The sequence below is a fragment of the Pan troglodytes genome, chromosome 5 (genome assembly GCF_028858775.2).
Source record: "Pan troglodytes isolate AG18354 chromosome 5, NHGRI_mPanTro3-v2.0_pri, whole genome shotgun sequence".
Lineage (NCBI taxonomy): Eukaryota > Metazoa > Chordata > Mammalia > Primates > Hominidae > Pan > Pan troglodytes.
This window is the reverse complement of record NC_072403.2, coordinates 17,020,388-17,028,442: the sequence shown is the minus strand read 5'-3', so window position 1 is coordinate 17,028,442 and position 8,055 is coordinate 17,020,388. Positions and strand designations below refer to the sequence as shown.

At 41.6% G+C, this 8,055-nt stretch overlaps 1 non-coding gene across 1 annotated transcript; it reads right to left on the bottom strand.

Annotated features, from left to right (window-relative positions):
* Positions 1-723: 723 nt before the first annotated feature.
* LOC112209687 (small nucleolar RNA U13) lies at positions 724-822 on the bottom strand. Its single transcript, XR_002944509.1, has one exon. It is a non-coding gene; the product is annotated as a small nucleolar RNA U13 (small nucleolar RNA).
* Between the last annotated feature and the right edge of the window lie 7,233 nt (positions 823-8,055).

Below are 8,055 nucleotides of genomic sequence, written 5' to 3'. Positions count from 1 at the left end.
CGGGAGGCTGAGGCAGGGGAATCATTTGAACCCAAGAGGCAGAGTTTGCAGTGAACTGAGATCGTGCCACTGCACTCCAGCCTGGGCCACAGATTGAGACTCCATCTCAAAAAAAAAAAAAAAAAAGAAATGAATTGTAGGACACTCAGTTTGTGTATAGAGGGTTGGAGAATTGGGTCTTGTGGACACACACTCCCACATTTGGTGTCAGCAGTGTGGTGAGAAATCGTTTTTCTTTAATACCTCAAAAAGATGAAGAATTCCAAATGAAAGCAGTGCCCCTCTGACTGACTTTTGTCTTTTTCTTTTCTTTTTTTAGATAGGGTCTCGCTCTGTTGCCCAGGCTGGAGTGCAGTGGTGTGATCACGGCTCACCATGGCCCCAAACTCCTGGGCTCAGGCGATCCTCCCACCTCAACCTCCCAAGTAGCCAGGACTACAGGCTAATTTTTTTAAGTTTTAATTTTTGTGGAGGCAGAGGCTCAGTATGTTATCCAGGCTTCTGACTGACTTTTGAATTGTGACACACATTTTTTTCAATCTCATCCACTTACTGTACTAAGATTTTTCTTGAAATTCGGCTAGCAAATTTCCATCTTTACTGTTACTTAGTTGTTCTTGAACACTAAATGGAATATGTTACATTTTTATTGTTTTTATAAATAAGTTAGAAATCCACAGAAACTCTGCTTAGCAAATTTTTATTTTTTATTTTTATTGTTCACATCAGGCAGGTAATGTGCCAATGACAAGGCTCAAGGGAGGCACATCTCATATGTGGACGTGAAAACTCAATCATCAAGCTTATGAACCACAAAAGGATCTAGAAAAGTTTTAAACATATGACACAATTCTGTGTCCATGCTTGTGTGCAAATAGGTCACACTGTTGTATAACTTTTTGACTTAAAATCATCTAACAGTGGAAATGCTTTCCAACTTTCTTTTTCAAAACACTCTCTCAACTTCATGAACATAATGAAGAGAACAACATACACTGGGGCCTATTTGAGGGTGGAGGGTGGGAGGAGAGAGAGGAGGAGAAAAAGCAACTATTGGGTACTAGGCTTAGTACCTGGGTGAGGAAATTATCTGTACAACAAACCCCTGTGACATGAGTTTACCTATATAACAAACCTGCATATGTACCCCCAAACCTAAAACAAAAGTTAAAAAACAAAACAAAAAACCAAAATCCAAAATACTCTCTCCATAGGGTGCAATATTTCTAAAGCAACTATTTTCTCATTTGTTGTTATGACATTCTTTTTATCTTGAGGAAACATATGAAATGAGGTTATTTTTCCAAAAACATCTGTTACATGGTATGCTATAGAGACTCACTCTATCTTTTTGTCGCAGAAAGCGTCAGTGTCTTAGTTTAGTTCCAGCGGCTTTAACAAAATGCTATTGACTGGGTAGCTTATAATTAACAGAAATTGATTTCTCAGAGTTCTGGAGGCTGGGAAATTCAAGATCAAGTTGCCAGAAGAGTGGGTGTCTGGTGGTAAGCGCCCACTTCCTAGTTCATAGATGGCACCTTCTCACTATGTCCTCACATGGTGGAAGGGCAAGGCAGCTCTCTGGACACTAATCCCATTGATGAGGGTTACACCCTCATGACCTATAGTCCCTCCCCCAAAGGCCCCACTTCCTAATGCCATCACATTGGGAATTAAGTTTCAACATATGAATTTTGGAGAACACTGACATTTAGAACGTAGCTGTCAGCCAATTCTGAATCCTCATCTTCTGGGATGAACGCTGTGATCCATCACCCAGTGCATTCCCCCTGTGATGTTGGTCTTGTCGCTCCAGGTGTAGGGAGTGCTGGCGGGCATTTCAGGGACTGTCTCGGCCACACCCCTTCCTGGGGTGGACATCCAGTGACTATCCCATGCAGGAATATAAAGAACTGGCCATCTCAGACCAACTCAGGACAACTCTGAAGGGCCATTCTAGCTCCAGAGCTCCTGTGCGTTCAGCCAAGAGTCCTGGCCTGAAATGCATCTCGACTTCTGTCTCTCTGTTCGATTTCTTCTTCCCCCTTCTTTCTATGGGTGTTGAAACCAAGGATGAGCCCTAATAATCATCCTGCAGAATGTGTCTCAGAATTTTCTTCCCAGGAATCTAACTTAGGACACTTTCATCTAAAAGAAATAAAAAATATGTGTAACTTATCTTTAAATACTTTGCCAAGAAAAAAGCCGGAAAACTCCTGGTGGTAAGAAACGGTTTGCCTGGCCATTTTAGTGATGGCCTGTTATTTTAAAATCTTGCTTTTACAAAATTAGGCCCATTGAAAACAACTCATAGCAAGGAAACAACAAAACAGTGACACACTGACAGTGGAACTCCTACCATGCCCTCAGGATACTTCCTATTATTCTATTTGACATGTGAACATGGAACATAAGAGACAAATTGAGGACCCAGTGTCTATCTTTATAGCAAATATTAAGAAAGCTTAATTTCTTACCTTTTAACATAAATACATATATTTTTTCATATTTTCTTTCTATGTCCTCAATGTACAGCATTATATTGCAAAGTCTACTCATCTAGGCAAAAAGCCACAAGAAGTGAATGTAAGGAAGGCAGATGGGCACAACCCAGTGGGGCCAGGACTTATGACCTGTCTGTGCTGCTGAGGACATGGGAAGAGCCAATGATAACTTCTAGATTGCTAGCTCGAGTGACTGAATGAAAGTCAGTGCCCTGAAATCTTTGACTTGGGGAGAGGAGCAAGGTGGCATTTGCCAGGCCGGATTTGCAGTATGATGGTGGAACATCTGGATACAGGAGTTCAGTGGGAAGGTTCCAGTGTATGTATGCACGAGGGGCAATCAGGAGAGCTGCCAGGACTCAAGTGGCCATCTGCAAGTTAAAGCAAGGAAGTGATGAGAGTATAAAGACAGAAGATGATAAGCCCAAAGTAATATTTTTAACAGATGAGGCCTAGCAGTAGTATTGAGGATATGCTGGAAAGGCCTCAGGTCTCAAGGCAGCCTATAGGAGGCTGTAGAGATGCAAATGTGGGCTAATGAAGTCCTGGGCAAGGGCACAGGGAGGGTGGAAGGGTGGGAAGGAGAGGATGTGTTTGGGCAAGCTTTACGACTAACAGGAGTAGGGAGCCAGGGAGAGGAGGGAGTTCATGTTTTCCTTTTAGACCTTATTTGGAAAAATACCTTTATTTTAAATACTCTGTGCCTTACTCCCATTCTGATGTTATGAAAATCCACATACATATGAAGCATTTATGGTTCAAGTTTTAGAAGTGGTTAAGCTGCAGTTAGGCACTGAACACACACCAGTTTCCTATGGCAATTTAGACGACTAACTATAGTAATAGATTTTTACCTACACAGACAGCAATGACATGTCATAAGCAAGAAGGCAAGTATGACTGATTCTCACCTCCTTCTGTGGTGTAATCATTCCTATGACAGGTAGAATATTTGGTTCTAGACCATGTTTATAAAAGTTTATATTGTAGCTGTTTAGGTTCACTTGTTAGTTTTTTGGGGGAAAGTTAACCAATTTAGAACTTTGAAAGGGTATGTATACTATTATTTTCACAATTTAATAGGTAGAACATTTGAAAGAATGGATACCGTATTTCCTTCCTTTAGCAGCGGAATCTTTTTCTAAACTTCTATAAGCACTTTCCACTGACCTCCCCCCACCCCAAAAATGAGTAACAACAAGAAAGTAAGGCCACCATGCAAAAAAATACAAAGTTTCTCAAACATGTCATATTTCTTTGGTGTTACACAGAATGGAGCCTGCGTCCTTCCATTTAAACAACAAAAGCCCTGATTGTTACATTCCCACAGAAATGTGACATTTTACTGGATCTTCATTTTCTAGTACAAAATGTAAATTTCTGGTAGAATGTTTTTTCCCTCAGTATAGTTTTAGAATGTTAATCAGTTGGATAACTAAGTTATTGCAGGCCTGCTTGAATCAGGACTGAGGGGAAATTGCATTTCGGATTAACAAAAACACCTTTATTGGACTTAATATTTATTGTAGCTCAATATCAAGACACTGGTTTAGAAGTACTTATTAACATAACACTACTCTTCTACTTTGTCATGAAATTGGAGTTAGGCTCAAACTTTACATTGTAATTTAAGTCCAGCTAACAGTAGCTAATAACATTCCTGTTGTACTTGTCTACGATGTTAACTCATTCAATCTTCACCTCAATTCTATTAGGTAGGAACTACAGGCTGACCATTCCTAATTCAAAATTCCAAAAGTTTTGAGCACTGATATAACACCACAAGCAGAAAATTTCACACTTGACCTTGTGTACACAAACTTTGTTTAATGTACGAAATTATTTAAAATGTTGTATAAAATTACCTTCAAGCTATGTGTATGAGGTATATATGAAACATAACTTTATGTTTAGACCTGGGTCCCATCCCCAAGATATCTCATTATGTATATGCAAATATTCCAAAATTTAAAAAAAAATCTGAAATTCTAAATACTTCTGGTCCCAAGCATTTTGGAAAAGGGATACTCAACTAGTATTATTATTCCCATTTTATAGATGAGGAAAGTGAGGCATGTAAGGTTAAGTAAGTAGACCAAAATTATACAGCTAGTATGTGGGATGGCCAGGATGCTGACCAGACAGCCTGCCATCAGTCCATGCTCTTAACCACGCTGCTCTACTGCCTAAGTGAGAGTTAAGTAGTTTTGAGGGAAAAAATACTCCAGCTTGCCTTTATAAAATTCCAGAGATCAAACATGTAGTTATATTGTAGATTAGGGGGAAAATAAGTGGTATCTATAATAAAAAGTGCTCCTGGAAGACATAGCAAGCAGGTCTTTTCTGCCATCCAGGCTACCCTGGAATCCCACTTTCCAATATTCCATTTCACACAATAAAAACGCCTGTAATCCTAGCACTTTGAGAGGCCGAGGTGAGCGGTTTCCCTGAGCTCAGGAGTTTGAGACCAGCCTGGGCAACACGGTGAAACCCCCTCTCTACTAAAATACAAAAAATTAGCCTGGCGTGGCATCATGCGACTGTAGTCCCAGCTACTTGGGAGGCTGAGGCAGGAGAATTGCTTGAACCCAGGAGGCGGAGATTGCAGTGAGCCGAGATCGTGCCACTGCACTCCAGCCCGGGCAACAGAGCAAGACGCCATCTCCCAAAAAAAAAAGACAAATGAATGCTTTAGGAATCTAAATGCAATACAGTCTTATGACATTTTGCCAATGAATAGTGATTTTTTTAAAAAAAAGATGAAAGCTGAAAAGGTCATCCAGTTCCAGTTTTGCAAACTGCAGGCTGCCATGCACTTGTGAAAAGCATTTTAAAAAATAGATTGCAGGCTAGGTGCGGTGGCTCACGCCTGTAATCCCAGCACTTTGGGAGGCCGAGGCAGGTGAATCACCTGAGATCAGGAGTTTGAGACCAGCCTGACCAACATGGAGAAACCCCATCTCTACTAAAAATACAAAGTAAGCCAGGCATGGTGGCACATGCCTGTAATCCCAGCTACTCGGAAGGCTGAGGTGGGAGAATTGCTTGAACCTGGGAGGTGGAGGTTGCAGTGAGCCGAGATTGCACTATTGCACTCCAGCCTGGGCAATAAGAGCGAAACTCCGGCTCAAAAAAAAAAAAAAAGGATTGTATAGAATGAATGTTATCAGAGTACATATTGATATTGTTTTATTTGTGACACTTTTATTTATGTGCAAGATCATAACCTAAAATATGTTTCTCACTGTGGGTCACAAACAAAAACTTTGATATCTACTGATCTAGCCCACATTCATCTTCCAATAAGAGAGATGAGGACTGAATCTTCACTCAACAATGGCTTGTCCACTGGATTTTAAGCGCATCCGTAAAAATTCAATCCTCACACTTATCACTTACTTTGAAAGTTTTTATTGCCTTAGAGAAAATTCTGGGTTATATTTCATATAAAATTCTGGGTTATATTTAATACTGTTACTTACCTTTTTAATTCATTGCCTTGAAATGTCCTATTTTGTTATCACCTGAAACTATATAGTTTAAACTATAAGTGATTTATGGGTGAATACTTCCAAAAGGTAGAAAGTTTTTCAAGCAAAACAACTGCAACAGAATTAAAAAGGATTACCAGAAATCATCCAGTCCCTTGCTATTCAAAGCGTGGGCCACAGACGGCCAGAATTGGCACCACCTGAAGCAGAAACTCAGGTTGCACTCCACGCCTACTCAGTCAGAATCCGTGTTTTCACAAGATCACCAGCTCATACTTATGCACTGACCTCAGCTTTGTCCTCCTTACAAGTCAGGACTTTTGGTATCAGCAGGGGGAATAATGTTCATCAAGTTAGATTTCATAGAACTTCCCTCAAACTAGAAAATGGCAAAAGAGAATAGTGAGTACACATTATATCTTGTCTTACATTTTGAGAGATATTCATATGTGTGTATCTATCTCTCTATATGTAGATATACACATATGTATACACACACACCAACTAGTTTTTCTGTTCATGCCTATTTCATATCTGTTTTTGCAGTCCTTAGTGTAAATGTGTGAGAAAAACAGAAGTTGTCTGAAGCAAGCCTTCAGCTTTAGATCAACATGCGTATTAGTTCATTTTCTTTTTCTTTTTTTTTTGAGTCTCGCTCTGTCACCCAGGCTGGAGGGCAGTGGCGTGATCTCGGCTCACTGCAAGCTCCGCCTCCCGGGTTCACGCCATTCTCCCGCCTCAGCCTCCCAAGTAGCTGGGACTACAGGCGCCCGCCACCACGCCCGGCTAATTTTGTTTTTGTATTTTAAGTAGCGATGGGGTTTCACCCTGTTAGCCAGGATGGTCTCAGCTAGTCTCAGTCTCCTGACCTCGTGATCCGCCCGCCTCGGCCTCCCAAAGTGCTGGGATTACAGGCGTGAGCCACCGCGCCCAGCCTATTAGTTCGTTTTCATGCAGCTTATAAAGACATACCTGAGACTGGGCAATTTACAAAAGAAAGAGGTTTAATGGACTCACAGTTCCACACGGCTGAGGAGGCCTCACAATCATGGTGGAAGGTGAAAGATGCATCTCACATGGTGGCAGACAAGGAAGAGGGCTTGTGCAGGAAAACTCCCCTTTATAAAACCATCAGATCCTGGCTAGGCATGGTGGCTCATGCCTGTAATCCCAGCACTTTGGGAGGCTGAGGTGGGAGGATCATTCGAGGTCAGGAGTTCGACACCGGCCTGGCTAACATGGTGGCTCATGCCTGTAATCCCAGCACTTTGGGAGGCTGAGGTGGGAGGATCATTCGAGGTCAGGAGTTCGACACCGGCCTGGCTAACATGGTGAAACCCTATTTCTACTAAAAATACAAAAAATTAGCCAGGCACGGTGGCATGTGTCTGTAATCACAGCTACTCAGGAATCTGACGCAGGAGAATTGCTTCAACCCGGGAGGTGGAGGTTGCAGTGAGCCGAGGTTGCGCCACTGCACTCCAGTTGCGGAACAAGAGCCAAGCTTCATCTCAAAAAAAAAGAAAAAAAAAACAACCATCAGCTCTTGTGAGCCTTATTCACTATCACGAGAATAGCAAGGGAAAGACCCACCCCCGTGATTCAATTACCTCCCACCAGGTCCTTCCCACAACACGTGGAAATTGCGGGAGCTACAATTCAAGATGAGATTTGGGTGGGAACACAGCCAAACCATGTCAGCATGGTTATTTATATGGTCATCCTCTGGTCACCTCACTTACTACTCACACTTTTCACCTATTTGCCTACCCACTCCAACTCACCTCCCTATTCCTTCCCACCTCCCTTCCCTTTCTCTGTCTACTTTCTAGTGTGTTCTCTCTCAACCCAAGCAAAGCATTAACTTCTTGCCCATTCTGTTCTTAGAAGTGTGCCTCTACATGTATTTGCTTGTATGAATGTATCCTTATTAATTTGGAACTATGAGAGATCTAATGAAATTTATAGTGTAATGAAATGTAATGATGAATTCACTTCAAAGTGCACTACTGAGTTCAAAGCAATGATCTAGGAAATACCAGGGGTCGGGGGAGGCCGGA